This window comes from Bos mutus, chromosome 7 (assembly GCF_027580195.1).
Source record: "Bos mutus isolate GX-2022 chromosome 7, NWIPB_WYAK_1.1, whole genome shotgun sequence".
NCBI lineage: Eukaryota > Metazoa > Chordata > Mammalia > Artiodactyla > Bovidae > Bos > Bos mutus.
This window is the reverse complement of record NC_091623.1, coordinates 43,811,011-43,826,749: the sequence shown is the minus strand read 5'-3', so window position 1 is coordinate 43,826,749 and position 15,739 is coordinate 43,811,011. Positions and strand designations below refer to the sequence as shown.

Here is a 15,739-nt window from a genome sequence, read left to right as displayed (position 1 = left end):
AGAAAACTGTCATTAGAAGATTCAGTAAATTCAAAATGCCCATAATTACATCTGTTACATAGTTACAAGCTGCTTTGATGTGACGCTAGTCTGAATCTAGGAGCCGAAAAAAAATTTCCCCTCAGGGAAGCATGACCCAGGATTTTGTGTTCGTCTAGATGTTCTAGGAAGTGGGGGTCAAGAGGGTCCACAACAGCACAACAGTGAGAGGTGGTGAAGGGGGCAGGAGTGGGCCATTTCCTTCAGCACCTGGGACAGCGGCTGCTCCAGGACTAGCCCCACTCAGGCGGTAAGGTGTCCTGGGATAGTCAGTCTCAGACCCTTTCAGGGGCTAGAAGATTCTTTGGTTGCAAAATAAGAAAGAAATCTTGTAAAATGATATAAGTAAATATTTAATATATTCTAAGCTGAAAATTGCATGTATTTTTCTTTTCCTTTAGTTCTTTAAAATGTTTTTCTTTTCCCACAAATGATACCCTGTCATAGAAGAAACTATAGATAAGAAAAAGTAACAAATAAAAATCATATCCATAATCTAAACATATCAAAGTAATCTCCATTCATATTATCTCACATAATCTGCTAAATTTAAAATTCTAGGTAATCCTTGTTGTTGCTGTTCAGTTGTCCAGTTGTGTCCAACTCTTTGTGACCCCATGGACTGCAGCACATGTAATCCTTATATCAGTAAAAATTTTACCTTGTATCTAAATGTATTACATTTACATATAATCTCCTTCTTTTTTAAACTTCTTCTTAATAATGCTCAGCAGTAAAGAATCCACCTGCCAATGCAGGATACACAGGTGTGATCCCTGGAGGAGGGCGTGGGAACCCACTCTAGTATTCTTGCATGAAAAATCCCATGGACGGAGGAGCCTGGCAGATTAAGTCCCTGAGGGTCTCAAAAAGTCAGATATGACTGAGCAACTGAGCATGGCACAGCACTAAGAAGCACGTGAAAATATACCCAACATCATTAATTGTTAGGGAAATGCAAATCAATGCAACAATGTGATATCAGGTCACACTCACTAGGATGACAAGAAAATAAAACAATGGAAAATAACAAGTGTTGGTGAGAATGTGGTCGTTGGAATCTTCATACATTGCTGTTGAGAATGTAAAATGATGCAGTAACTGTGAAAAATTGTCTGGTGTTTTTCCTCAGTAAATTAAACCTCTTGTCCAACTCTTTGTGACCCCATGGACTGTATCTCACCAAGGTCTTCTGTCCATGGAATTCTCCAGGCGAGAATACTGGAATGGGTTGCAATTTCCTTCTCCAGGGGATCTTTCTGACCCAGGGATTGAACTCAGGTCTCCTGCATTGCAGGCATACTCTTTACTGACTAAGCTACATGGAAGACCTCAAATTAAACCTAGAATTACCAATTGACCCTGCCATCCTACACCTAGGAATGTACCCTCAAAGAGTTGAAAACAGGTGTTTAAACAAAATGTTGTACACAACTCTTCACAGTGGCACCATCCACAGTTGCTGAAAGTTCAACTTTGGGAAGCAATTCAAATTTCCAATAAAAGAAAAATGAATAAATAAAATGAGGTATATCCATAACAAGAAATATTACTGAGTCATAAAAAGAAATGAAGCAGAGACTTCCTTGGCAGCCCAGTGGTTAAGACTCTGTGCTTCCAATGCAGAGTGTGTGAGATTGATCCCTGGTTGGGGAACTAAGCCACGTGCCATGGCCCAAAAAAATGTTTTTAAAAAAGGAATGAAACACTACAACATGAATAAACTTTGAAAACAGGCGAAGTGAAAGGAGTTGGACACAAAAGATCACATATTATATGATTCCATTTATATGAAATGTACAGAATAGGTAAATCCATAGAGATAGATCTAGGAGCTGGAGGAGGAAACACAGCATGACTGCTAATGGGTACAGGTCTCATTTTCAGATGACAAAAATACCTTGGAACTAGATAGAGGAGAGGTGATGGTTGCACAACACTGTGAATGTACTAGAGGCATGGATTTGAACACTTTTAATGTTATGAATACACAGAAGAATTGTACAAAAAATATCTTCATGACCCAGATAATCACGATGGTGTGATCACTCACCTAGAGCCAGACATCCTGGAATGTGAAGTCAAGTGGGCCTTAGAAAGCATCACTACGAACAAAGCTACGGAGGTGATGGAATTCCAGTGGAGCTACTTCAAATCCTGAAAAATGATGCTGTGAAAGTGCTGCACTCAATATGCCAGCAAATTTGGAAAACTCAGCAGTGGCCACAGGACTGGAAAAAGTCAGTTTTAATTCCAATCCCAAAGAAAGGCAATGCCATAGAATGCTCAAACTACCACACAGTTGCACTCATCTCACACACTAGTAAAGAAATGCTCAAAATTCTCCAAGCCAGGCTTCAGCAATACGTGAACCGTGAACTTCCTGATGTTCAAGCTGGTTTTAGAAAAGGCAGAGGAACCAGAGATCCAATTGCCAACATCTGCTAGATCAAGGAAAAAGAAAGAGAGTTCCAGAAAAACATCTATTTCTGCTTTATTGACTATGCCAAAGCCTTTGACTGTGTGGATCACAATAAACTGTGGACAATTCTGAAAGAGATGGGAATACCAGACCACCTGACCTGCCTCTTGGGAAACCTATATGCAGGTCAGGAAGCAACAGTTAGAACTGGACACGGAACAACAGACTGGTTCCAAATAGGAAAAGGAGTATGTCAAGGCTGTATATCATCACCCTGCTTATTTAACTTATATGCAGAGGACATCATGAGAAATGCTGGGCTGGAAGAAGCACAAGCTGGAATCAAGATTGCCGGGAGAAATATCAATAACCTCAGGTATGCAGATGACACCACCCTTATAGCAGAAAGTGAAGAGGAACTAAAAAGCCTCTTGATGAAAGTCAAAGAGGAGAGTGAAAAAGTTGGTTTAAATCTCAACATTCAGAAAACTAAGATCATGGCCTCTGGTCCCATCACTTCATGACAAATAGATGGGGAAACAGTGTCAGACTTCATTTTGGGGGGCTCCAAAATCACTGAAGATGGTGACTGTAGCCATGAAATTAAAAGATGCTTAATCCTTGGAAGGAAAGTTATGGCCAACCTAGATAGCATATTAAAAAGCAGAGATATTACTTTGCCAACAAAGGTCCATCTAATCATGGCTATGGTTTTTCAAGTGGTCATGTATGGATGTGAGAGTTGGACTGTGAAGAAAGCTGAGCACTGAAGAATTGATCCCTTTGAACTGTGGTGTTGGAGAAGACTCTTGAGGGTCCCTTGGACTGCAAGGAGATCCAACCAGTCCATCCTAAAGGAGATCAGCCCTGGGTGTTCATTGAAAGGACTGATGCTGAAGCTGAAGCTCCAATACTTTGGCCACCTCATGTGAAGAGGTGACTCATTGGAAAAGACCCTGATGCTGGGAGGGATTTGGGGCAGGAGGAGAATGGATGACACAGGATGAGATGGCTGGATGGCATCACTGATTTGATGGACATGAGTCTGAGTGAACTCCAGGAGTTGGTGATGGACAGGGAGGCCTGGTGTGCTGCGATTCATGGAGTCGCAAAGAGTCGAACATGACTGAGTGACTGAACTGAACTAAACTGAACTGAATATTATGAATTTTGTGAATGTATGAATTTTATGTATGTTTACCTCAACCAAAAATGTTATTTTATCTTCCATTTTTCTTGTAACCTGGATTTTTCATATACTAATATATCATGAACATCTTTCCACAATATATAGTCAGGCAAAACCAATACAATATTGTAAAGTTAAAAAATAAAATAAAATTTTTAAAAAATCTTTAAATGTTAAATATTCAAGCCATTCTTTATTTTTGATCTTTTTATGAATTCTCTTTATGCACTTTGATGGCTTGACATATCATTACCAATTGTAAGTTGAGTTACTGTTAATCACATAGCTTTTGGTGTAGAAATTTTATTTCTATAGCATTTTGCACATATATTCATGTAAGATGTGGATGTGTTTAAGCACTTTTCATACAGCATGACAGGCTTGGTGACTCCACAGACATTGATGTTTTGGGTCCTATTAAAGAAGTAGACCACTGGAAGGCAGGAGGCAATGACACTTCAACTCCCCCAGATAAACACCAATTTCACCTCACATCAATCTTATGGATTGGAGAGATTAAATCATTAGCTCAAGGTCATTCAGTTGATGGGTGACCTTGTAAGTGAAGGGTAAGTTCAGTCAGCTTGGCTTCAAATGTCATGCCTCACCTCCCAAGGAAGTGATTTTCAAGGTGTGTCTCAGCTCCACATGCATCAGGTCACCTGGAGAACACCTGTAGGCTTATCAGATGAGACTCTTTTCTGGGTGGTGCCTAACATTTTTAATGCAATATTATTGACAAGGAATTCATTCACTTGTGTAGAAAATAAGATGCTCAGTGAAATATATTGGTCTTCCATATGATGTTCTTTTCCCAGTTTTTTCATCTATACTTTTTACATATCATTTCATAGTGTGTGCATGCATGCTCAGTCGCTTTAGTCATGTCCGATTCTTTCCAACCCCAAGGACTGTAGCCACCAGGCTCCTCTGTCCCTGGGATTTTCCAGGCAAGAATAGGTTGCCATTTCCTCCTCCTGGGCATCTTCCCAACCCAGGGGTTGAACTCAAGTCTCCTGCATTGGTGAGCAGATTCTTTACCCACTGAGCCACCTGGAAGCCCATCATTTCACAGTATATTTATGTAAATAATATATATGCTTAGTTACCCTCAGCTTCTCTTAAAATTGTATGTAATTTACAAAATTTACAAAAAGTAAAGTTTGCTCTATTTGGTGTACAGTTCTGAGTTTTGAAATGTCTAGAGTCCTATAACCACCATATATATGGTTAAAAATCTTTTCACCCAAACTCCTGCCAAATATGTAGGACAATCTAGGAGCCATGTCCAGTCATGTTGGGGCATATTGTGTCATGTTGGGGTGTGTCTAAGCTCATAGGTGGTATCTGTGGGCTCTGCCTTTGCTTTATTCTGTCTTGCAACCTGGTCTGGTCCTCCCTCCTCCCTTTACCCTTCCTTCTAGCTTCCTGTGCTCTTAACCCCATTCCTGCCATGCTGGGCTTGGAGGGGGAATGCAGATTCCTGGCTGGGAGCCTCCAACCTGCACCAAAATTCCCTCCCCTCCCCTTCTCTCTGGCCCTTGATTGTCTTCATTCATGTCAGCTGCCATCACACCAAAGGACATGCTTTTCTACAACACTCTGAAGCCCTGGCTGGATGAGTAATTGTGAGTGAAGGGGTTTGGGGATGACCCTGGGGACCCAGGAGAAGGTCCTCCTTTGCCCACTCCCTTGGCTGTCTCTGCTAGGGATGGGCTCCTGCCGAGTGCTGGTGACAAGTGGAGCAGGTACTGTCACATGCTGACACCCGCCTTCCACTTCAACATCCTGAAGCCCTATATGAAGATTTTCACCAAGAGCACAGACATCATGCATGTGAGTCTCTTGAACCCAGGGTTCCAGCTGGAGTCTTGGGGATAACAGGGACTCAACAATGTCTTGTCTGGAATCTGACTCTTGTGGGTGGCTTTAGGGCCATGGCTCTTTCTTTCTGAGCCTTGGTTTCCACAATTGAAAAATGAGGATTATGTGATCCCTCATTTTTGGGTGGCCAAGATGATATAATGGAGTAATGTTCCTGGCACACAGTAGGTGCTCAGAAGGTGTTAGTTTCTATGTTTCCCTCACAGAAGGCTTGAAATCTTGAGACATGGCTGATGATAATGATGAATATCATGTAGTCATTATTCCAGAGTAACAAATCACTTGGAAACAATAAGTGCTTAGTATTGACAAGTTTGTGAGTCAGTGGGCTGGTTCTTCTGGAGAAGGCAATGGCAACCCACTCCAGTACTCTTGCCTGGAGGATCCCAGGGATGGGGGGACCTGGTGGGCTGCCGTCTTATGGGGTCGCACAGAGTCAGACACAACTGAAGTAACTTAGCAGCAGCAGCAGCAGGCTGGTTCTTCTGGACACGGGTGGGGCCACTCATGTATCTGTGATCAGCTGGGGTGATCAGGTGGCCCACTGGAGGTCAGATAGGAAGACTTACTGATCTGAGGTCAGGCCTCTCTCATCTTTGTGGCTTGGCTGACTGCAGGTGGATCTTGGATGACCTCAGCTGAAACAACTGGATGTCCTTTCATGTGATTCTCTCCCTTTACAAGGCATCTCAGGCTTGTTCACACGGCAGAAGCAAGGTTCCAATAGACTGAAAGGAAGCTGCAATTCTCCTTGGGGTCTAGATTTGGGATGACCACTTCATCATTTTCACGAGTCTTTTGGCCAAAACAGGTCCAGAACCAGCTCAGAATCAAAGGATAGTGAAAGAGGCCCCCACCTCCTAAGAGAAGTTACTGAAAAATTACACTGCAAAGGGTTTAGATATATATGTGGGAATGAAGAACTGGAGGTCAGGCTTTTGGGAAGTGTCTGGGATTTTTTCCATACCTGCAAGCTGACAAGAGAGCTTATTACTGTTTCATGGATTCTTCCAGGAGACGTGAAACTCCTGGGTGAGAGACAAAGAGCAATTTATTACCCTCGGAAGGCAACAACATGAGCTTCTTGTTGGTTTGCATTCTTCTTCCAAGTCACTAAATCTCATGAGGGTGACACGGGTGGGCTTTGATATATGCCTGCTCATGTAGTATGCTGACGTATATGCCTGCTATTGTATTATGGTTGGGGGGGGGGTAGGTTAAGATATTCTGTGACTTTTATAGCAATTAGAAGCAACTGCCCCAATACCTGTCGAGGAGGAGACATTACCTCACTCCTCAAGGTTGTTTGCTAAAAACACAACTCTGAAAAATGGCCCAGGTAATGAAATTAAAAGACGCTTACTCCTTGGAATAAAAGTAATGACCAACCTAGATAGCATATTGAAAAGCAGAGACATTACTTTGCCAACAAAGGTCTGTCTAGTCAAGGCTATGGTTTTTCCTGTGGTCATGTATGGATGTGAGAGTTGGACTGTGAAGAAAGCTGAGCGCCAAAGAATTGATGATTTTGAACTGTGTATTGGAGAAGACTCTTGAGAGTCCCTTGGACTGCAAGGAGATCCAACCAGTCCATTCTGAAGAAGATCAGCCCTGGGATTTCTTTGAAAGGACTGATGCTAAAGCTGAAACTCCAGTACTTTGGCCACCTGATGCGAAGAGTTGACTCATTGGAAAAGACTCTGATGCTGGGAGGGATTAGGGGCAGGAGGAAAAGGGGATGACAGAGGATGAGATGGCTGGCTGGCATCACTGGCTCGATGGACATGAGTCTGAGTGAACTCCAGGAGTTGGTGATGGACAGGGAGGCCTGGTGTGCTGCGATTCATGGGGTCGCAAAGAGTTGGACATGACTGAGGGACTGAACTGAACTGAACTGAAAGAATATCAGAGTTTTTGGGGGGTTTTTTTTTTTGGCATATGAAGCAAGAAAGTACAAAGGTACACAGGAACCATGGAGGACTACCTCTCTCAACATAGGGCACCTTTCCCTCAACAATTTCTAACAATGAAGATGATGAGATCTGACATTTGCTGTGCAGTTACTTTATGCAGTAAGCTGACCAACAGTGCACAAAATGTAGTGGGAGGAACCAAAGTTATATCAATAGCAGGTCTCCTGACTCCCAGGCTGGGGACTTCATGGCTTAATGTAACAATTTCCACTCCCGCTCAAGCCTGGTCATCTGTGAAGATTGGTGCCTAGGACCAGGAGGCAGGGTCTGGGTGTTTGGGGTTAGGGAGGAGGCAGTTTCCAACCTCAGCCATGTCCCCTTCTCTGTCCAGCCCAAGTGACAGCACCTGATTAAAAAGGGCCACACCCGTCTGGACATGTTTGAACACATCAGCCTCATGACCCTGGACAGTCTGCAGAAAGGGGTCTTCAGTTTCGACAGTAATTACCAGGAGTGAATGCTCAGCCCAGGGCCTGGGAAGATGAGCCCTAGACCCAAAGGAGTAAATGAGCGAGACTGAGGTGGACAATCAGAAAGGCCTTCCTGGAGATGGGTCAAACTGGACATTGAAAGACAGGAAAAAGGGAAAGAGAAACAGCAACCCTTACAGGTAGGCAGAACTGTTTAATAAATGCTAGCAGGTTAGAATGAGCAAAGTATGTGCAACAGTAAGGGGACAATTTGGGTATGAGGTGGAAGGAATGTCTTAAGGACATTCTGAAGCCAGACAGAAGATATGAACTAATCTGAGGTTTCCTAGGAGCTGTGGAAGATGTATGAGTAGATGAGGGTTGAGGTCAAAGCTGAGCTTGGACATCTAACTGGAGAGAAGACTGACCACAATGTAGACACTGGATGATGTTGACAACTGGATGTAAGGAGACTAGGGAAGGCATTATCCTCATTGACCAGCTGGGAGAGGATAAGGTCTGAGCTGAGTGGACAGTATGGGGAAGGAGAAGCAGACAGATACTAGGAAAGAAAGAAAGGAGAGAAGCCTGATGTCTTAGCTGTGCCCTAGGTGCCTGGGGCATGGAGTCAGCTCATGGACATGGGATGTGCGTCAAGAAGAGTCTGAAGAGTTACATATCCTGGCTCATCTCCACACTGTATCTGTGAACCATCTGTTTCTGGAGCCTCAGCTTCCTGAAGGGAGGTAGCTAGCCCCCAGCTTCTGGGCTTCCGGTGTCTTAAGTGGTGGCTTCCCTTCATGCTCTCATCCTTCAGGAAGCCCAGTGAATATATTGCTGCCTTCTTGGAGCTCAGTGCACTTGTGGCTAAACTGCACTGTCAGATCTTCCTGCACATGGACTTCCTGGGCTTCCTCACCCCAGATGGGCGGTGCTTCTGCAGGACTTGCCCTTGTGCATGGCTGCACAGATGTGGTCATCCAGGAGCAGTGCTGGCCCCTCCTCAGTGAGAGTATTGATGACTTCCTCAAGGTCAAGGTGAAGACCAAGACTTTGGACTTCACTGATGTGCTCTTGATGACCAAGGTAGGCTGCTGTGGGATCTGAGTTCAAGAAGTAGAATGAACTTTGAACTGATCAGAGATCTTGGATGGGATGCATAGGGTACTGGGGAGCCAAAGGAGGTGTTTGAGGAAGGGAGAAATGGGTCATGGATAAGTTTTAGACATGACCATGTGAAACTGGTCTGCAGGGGAGTGCTAAGTCTGAAGCTGTGAAGGTCTGAGATTTTACTCTACTCCCAAGCTAGTAAGTTATCTACCACAGAGGCAGACTGTATATATACATGTACACATACATGCATACATGGTCTTCCCACATGGCTCAGTGGTAAAGAATCCACCTGCAATGCAGGAGCTGCAGGAGGTGTGGGTTCAATCCCTGGGTCAGGAAGATCCCCTGGAGGAGGAAATGGCAACCCACTCCAGTATTCTTGCCAGGATAATCCCATGGACAGAGGAGCCTGGTGGGCTACAGTGCATGGGGTCACAAAGAGTTGAACATGACTGTGTGACTGAGCATGCATGCATACATATATATACACATATATGGGTGTGTGTACACACACACACACACACAGAAGGAAGCCTGGATCAGAGCAGCATATTTATTTCTCATAGTAGAAACAGTAGTCAGAGTAGAGTTGTAGCTCTGGTTCCCCATCCCCAAATTCCTTTGAGGGCACCATGATGCTTTTACCTGTACATACAACCATGGTTGCATCACAGAACAGGTACCTCTGGATTTTGAAACTTGGAACTTATATAGGACAGCTGATGTATCTTCTCCTTCTTCCCTTCTTCTCCTTTCCCTTCACCCTAGCCAGTGAGGGGCTTCCCTTGTGTAAAGAATCTGCCTCCAATGCGGGAGACCTGGGTTCGATCCTGGGTTTGGAAGTTCCCCTGGAGAAGGGAAAGGCTACCCACTCCAGTATTCTGGCCTAGAGAATTCCATGGACTGTATAGTCCATGGGGTCACAAAGAGTTGGACACGACTGAGAGACTTTCACATTCACTTTCACTATAGGGAGTGAGGGGAAAGGAAATAGAGAAAGGGGAGAGAGAGATGGAGAGAGAGGAATAAGGAGGAGGAAGGGAGGGAGAGAGGCTGTTCTGGAACTTAAAGAAATCCTTATCAGTGAGAAGGCAAAGTTTATAGGTTCTACAGGTTTCTAATCCATCCCTTATCTTCAGGAGACTAAAAAATCTCTGGATTTACTATCCTAGCCTGTGAGCAAATGGCTTTGGGACAATGTTTAAATTCTAGCTTCCGTGACAAGTTGTCATTTAATCATCCTGTAACCTAGGTTGCATCATGTATAAACATGAAATTTTCTATGAATCTTTGATTCTCTTTACCATGGATGACATAAGAGGCAAGGAGGTCAAGGAGATCTCTGGATGGGGCCTCTGGTGATAGAGTGCATGGGAGGTCTAGATGGATAATGCAGTTTCAGAGATTATCTCAGTTTAGGCTTAGGCGCCCTCAGAGCTAGTGTGAATCTGGGGATCTTGCTTTCTGTCCAGGATGAAGATTGGAAAGGTCTGTCAGATGAAGATATCTGAGCTGAAGCTGACACATTCATGTTTGAGAGTGAGGGTCCTAGTGTGGGACTACAGAGGGGAGCATGGGTCCCTCCATTGCAGGGACTAGGTGTGTAGACCCTGAACCATCCCCCATGCCTCTCCACCCTCCCCATGGTCCTTTCTGTTAGGGTGCTGTCCACTTTCTGGTGCTGAAGTAGCCCAGTGACCCAAGCATGTCTGGCTACCCCTCAGGCCATGACACCATAGCCAGCGGCCTCTCCTGAATCCTGTACAACCTTGCAAAGTGCCCAGAACATCAGGAGCATTGCTGGCAAGAGGTGCAAGAGCTCCTGAAGGACCGTGAGCCTAAAGAGATTGAATGGTGAATTCAAGTCCTCGTGGCATTTTTCTGAGTCCCTCTCACTGGCTCTGCTCTCTTGCTGGGGAAGAGAAAAAATCTTTTTGTGGACTTTGTCATTATTTCTTAGTGGGAAGACCCAGAGAAAAGGTCTGGTACACAGCATGTATAGTAGGAGGAAGTTTGCAGGCTTTTGAGACAGAAAGACCTGGATTTCTGAAATAATCAGTGACAATGTGTGAAGGTAAATGATAGCACTTAGCACGTATTCAGTAAGTGAAATTTCCCTCTACTCTCTTACTTTTCTCTCTAAAATTACATGTTTTCAAACATCTCCACTCCCTGAGTGTTTCTTCATATCCTTCTCCTTAATTCCTCATATTATTTAGTCCAGGTTTCACATGGAACTCTCAGGAACTAAAGAGTTCCTGTCCAGGAATACCTGCATCTTCCTCCATCCAGTCCCCATTCAACAAACACTGGCACACTTCTTCCCTCTTCTCAGTTCTATGATATCTCCAATTCTTCTCAGCCATTCTGTGTCCTGGAGACTCAGGAAGAACCTAGACCCGGCCTTTGCCTTCCAGGATCTCCTAGTATCATGGAGGAATAGTCAAGAAGTGCCCTGTATAAATGGGCAGAGCTACAGTCAAGAAACTCCCTGTATACATGGACAGAGCTTCAGTTTAGAGTAAGACAGACAAAGTAGAGGGTAAAAAAAGTGCCTTAGTAGAGGAAAATAGTGCCTCATCTCAGACCCTGAAAGTTGATCAGTAGAGAGGTGGATGCATTTGAGGTAAAGTCAACAAGGTAGCTGGTCAAAATGAAGAGATGGAGGCAGAGAGGGAGAGAGACAGAGAGATAAAGGGGGAAAGGAGGGGGTTGATATATGATTGACCTGTGGAGCATAGATTACTTCATAATGTTAGTACACTGTCCCAGAGTGTGAAGCAGATATCCAATTCTGGATAGTAAAATAATACTTGGTCTTTTAATAGAGTCTACAATTCTAGCATAGGGATCTTGGGCAGCTTTTGCTAAATAAACCCTTAGGTACTCTTATTGCTATGGTGAATAATATAGTCTATCTGGATTGAGAGACATTTACAAGTTCACTTTGAATACAGACATTCACATTTCTTGTTAAATTTAATCCATGTATGTTATATCATCATCTTTTCTATTTTTTTCTAATAGAAAAATTAATAATTTATGGATATCAATTTCTTGCTCAGTGATCTTAGTAACTGCTAAATATGGAGTCCCATATCAATAGGAGAAATAAAGATAATCATAATAATATAAACTTTTGCAATAACAGGGAAATTACATGGGAAAAAGTTAATTCAACCTGCTTCTCATGTCTGGCAAGAAAATAACATCTACACAAATCAAAGATTTAAAATATATAATAAGGAAGTCTTAAAGGCTCTATTTTGGTGGGCTCCAAAATCACTGCAGATGGTGATTGTAGCCATGAAATTAAAAGACGTTTACTTCTTGGAAGGAAAGTTATGACCAACCTAAATAGCGTATTAAAAAGCAGAGATATTAGTTTGCCAACAAAGGTCTGTCTAGTCAAGGCTATGGTTTTTCCAGTGGTCATATATGGATGTGAGAGTTGGACTGTGAAGAAAGCAGAGCACCGAAGAATTGATGCTTTTGAACTGTGGTGTTGGAGAAGACTCTTGAGAGTCCCTTGGACTGCAAGGAGATCAAACTAGTCCGTCCTAAAGGAGATCAGTCCTGGATGTTCATTGGAAGGACTGATGTTGAAGCTGAAACTCCAATACTATGGCCACATCATGCAAAGAGTTGACTCTTTGGAAAAGACCCTGATGCTGGGAGGGATTGGGGGCAGGAGGAGAAGGGGATGACAGAGCATAAGATGGCTGGATGGCATCACCGACTCAATGGACATGAGTTTGGGTGAACTCTGAGAGTTGGTGATGGACAGGAAGGCCTGGCGTGCTGCAGTTCATGGGGTCATGGAGAGTCGGACACGACTGAGCGACTGAACTTAACTGAACTGAACTGAAAGGCTCTAGAGGAAACTATGGGAAGTTATATTACAGCTCCACAGTAAGAAGGCTGTATCATGACATAAATCCCAGCGGGTGTACAATAAGACATTGATATGCTATTACATGAAATAAATACAGAGCGGTAGGTATAGTATAGACTATGCTACTATATAATTTTTAATGAAACAAAACCTTTGATACATACAATGGAGTATTACTCAGCCATTAAAAAGAGTAAAAAAATGCCATTTCCAGCAACATGGATGGACCTAGAAATTGTCATACTGAGTGAAGTAAGTCAAACAGAAGGAGAAATATATGACATCCTTTATATGTGGAATCTAAAAAGAAATTATACAAGTGAATTTAATTACAAAACAAAAACAGACTCACAGACTTAAAGGATGAACTTATGGTTGCCAGGGGGAAGGATGGGGGAGAAGGATAGTTAGGGAGTTTAAGATGAACATGTACACACTACCATATTTAAAATGGACAATACACAAGGATCTACTGTATAGCACATGGAACTCTCCTCAGTGTTATGTGGCAGCCTGGATGGGAGGGGAATGTGGGGGAGAATTGATGCATGAATATGTATGGCTGAGCCTCTTTGCTGTACACCTGAAACTATCACAACATTGTTCACAGCTATACCCCAATACAAAATAAAAAGTTTTTTTAAAAATGCCTCTAGGAAGATACATAAAAATAACACTAGGCAAACTGTGAGGAGAAATGAGTGTTGTTGGCCCATAGGGGTAATGTTTTGCATTGTTCCAACTTTGAACTATTAACTGAATCATCTATTTAAATCACCACACAAAAAGAAAGAAATTTTTTAAAAAAAGAATTCAGCCCCATTACTGGATCTTACCCTCAATGTTTATGAAAGTTTTCCAGTGATTTCTCTTCTTTTCTAAGTATAACATCACTATGTGCAAAAAATGACACATTTTCCCCCATATTTCAAATGGCATTACTCTTTTTCCCCTGTCTAATTGCATTAGCTAGTATCTCCAGTGCCATAACAAAAAAGAGTAAATATTGAATCTGCTTCTTTTGTTTCTTATGCATTTGCCTTCTGATTTTGCAGTCTTGCCACAAAGAGTGTTTTGATTTTATACAATTTTGTAAATATTTTGTTAGATTTTTGTAGTTTTCCTCAGAAAGGCTTCTAAAAACATGTGAGTAACTTTTGTCTGGTACTTCTGTGGCACTACTTTTCCTTCTTTTTAAGGACAATTTTTTTAAAGTGTGATACACAAAGAAAAGGCTGCACATATTTAATGTATACAACATAATGAGTTTGGAGCTATTTGATCCATCTGTGATTTTGTTATAGGCAGAGGGGATCTTATAGGGCAGTTGGAGGGTCTGAGGGTCTCTGTTTTTGCTCCCTGGATGTCATATGGTTTCCTTAGGGATGACCTTACCCAGTTGCTCTTCCTGACCATGTGCATCAAGGAGTCTGCAGCTGCATCCCCCAGTCATGGTCATCTCCTGCTGCTGTACCCAGGACATTGTGCTTCCAGATGGCCGGGTCATCCCCAAAGGTGCCCATAATGACTAGGGGAAGAGGTTCTTGGTGAGAAAGAGGGGCTCATCAGCAGGTTGGACTTAGTCCTAACTGGCCCCTCTTCTTCCACAGGTGTTATCTGTTTCATCAATATTTTCAGGACCCACCATAACCCATCTATATGGCCAGACCCTGAGGTGCTGCCCCCTCTCCCCTTGGGGGATGCAAGGAAGGGCAAAGAGTTCTGACTTGCATAGCAGACATCACTTCCCTCCATTATACACATGTCTGCCTCTCTAAGAATGGACAGCCTGGGAGATCCCACACAGTAGCCCTGTTTGTCTTGTCTTGTCCCCAGGTCTATGACCCCTTCTGCTTCATGCCAGAAAACACCAAGGGGAGGTCGCCTCTGGCCTTTGGTCCCTTCTTTTCAGGGCCCAGGTCAGGGTAGTGGGCATCTGAAGTAGGGATTGGGGGCGTGGGGAGGATCTGGGACTTAGATTCCTGGCATAACTGTGGGGCAGAGGAGTGGGGAAAACAAAGATAGAGTTCTGGCTCTCCCCCTTCCACTCCCCTGGACGTAATGAGTAAGAGTCTGGGAATGGTGGTGGGCCCAAAGAGGGTGTGTTGTGTGCTGAGAGCCCAATTTCCCTGTTTGCTGGTCTGAGTTCAGGACCGGAGCGGGGGCCAGGTTCATATTCAAGCCCACGGAGGGATCGCAGGCACAATTAGCCTCTACCTCTGCCATCATGGATGGGGGTTGCAGGCCAGATTGCAGGTGCAATGAGGCCGGAATGATAGTGCAGTCAGAGCCCCCACTCTCATCCACAGGAACTGCATCAGGCAGACATTTGCCATGACCGAGATGAGGGTGGTCCTGGCGCTCACCCTGCTGTGCTTCGGCATCCTGCTGGGCAAGGAGTCACTCAGGAAACCGGAGCTGATCCTGCCTGCTGAGGGTGGACTTTGGCTGTGGGTGGAGCCACTGAGCGCAAGCCAGTAGTGACCCACCCTCTTCTGGCCTGGTATCCAACAAAGGATATAGGGAGACCAATACTTTTCATTGAGCATCTTATTTCCTACACGAGTGAATGAATTCCCTGTCAAAAATATTAAATTTAAAATTTTAGACACCACTCATCAAAGAGTCTCATCTTGTAAGCCTGCACAGGTTCTCCAGGTAATATGACACAACTGGGGCTGAGACACCCAGTAAAAATCACTTCACTTCCTTAGAAGGTTAGGCATGACCACTGAAGCCAAGCTCATAAAATTTACCCTCACTCCACCACTCATTAATCGAGTGACCTTGAGCAAGTGAGTTAATTTCTCCAAT

General features: G+C 43.6%; 1 pseudogene; it reads left to right on the top strand.

Moving 5' to 3' along the window:
- The first annotated feature begins 5,207 nt into the window (after positions 1 to 5,207).
- On the top strand, positions 5,208 to 15,406 carry LOC102269394 (prostaglandin E2 omega-hydroxylase CYP4F21-like; annotated as a pseudogene).
- The last annotated feature ends 333 nt before the right edge of the window (positions 15,407 to 15,739 follow it).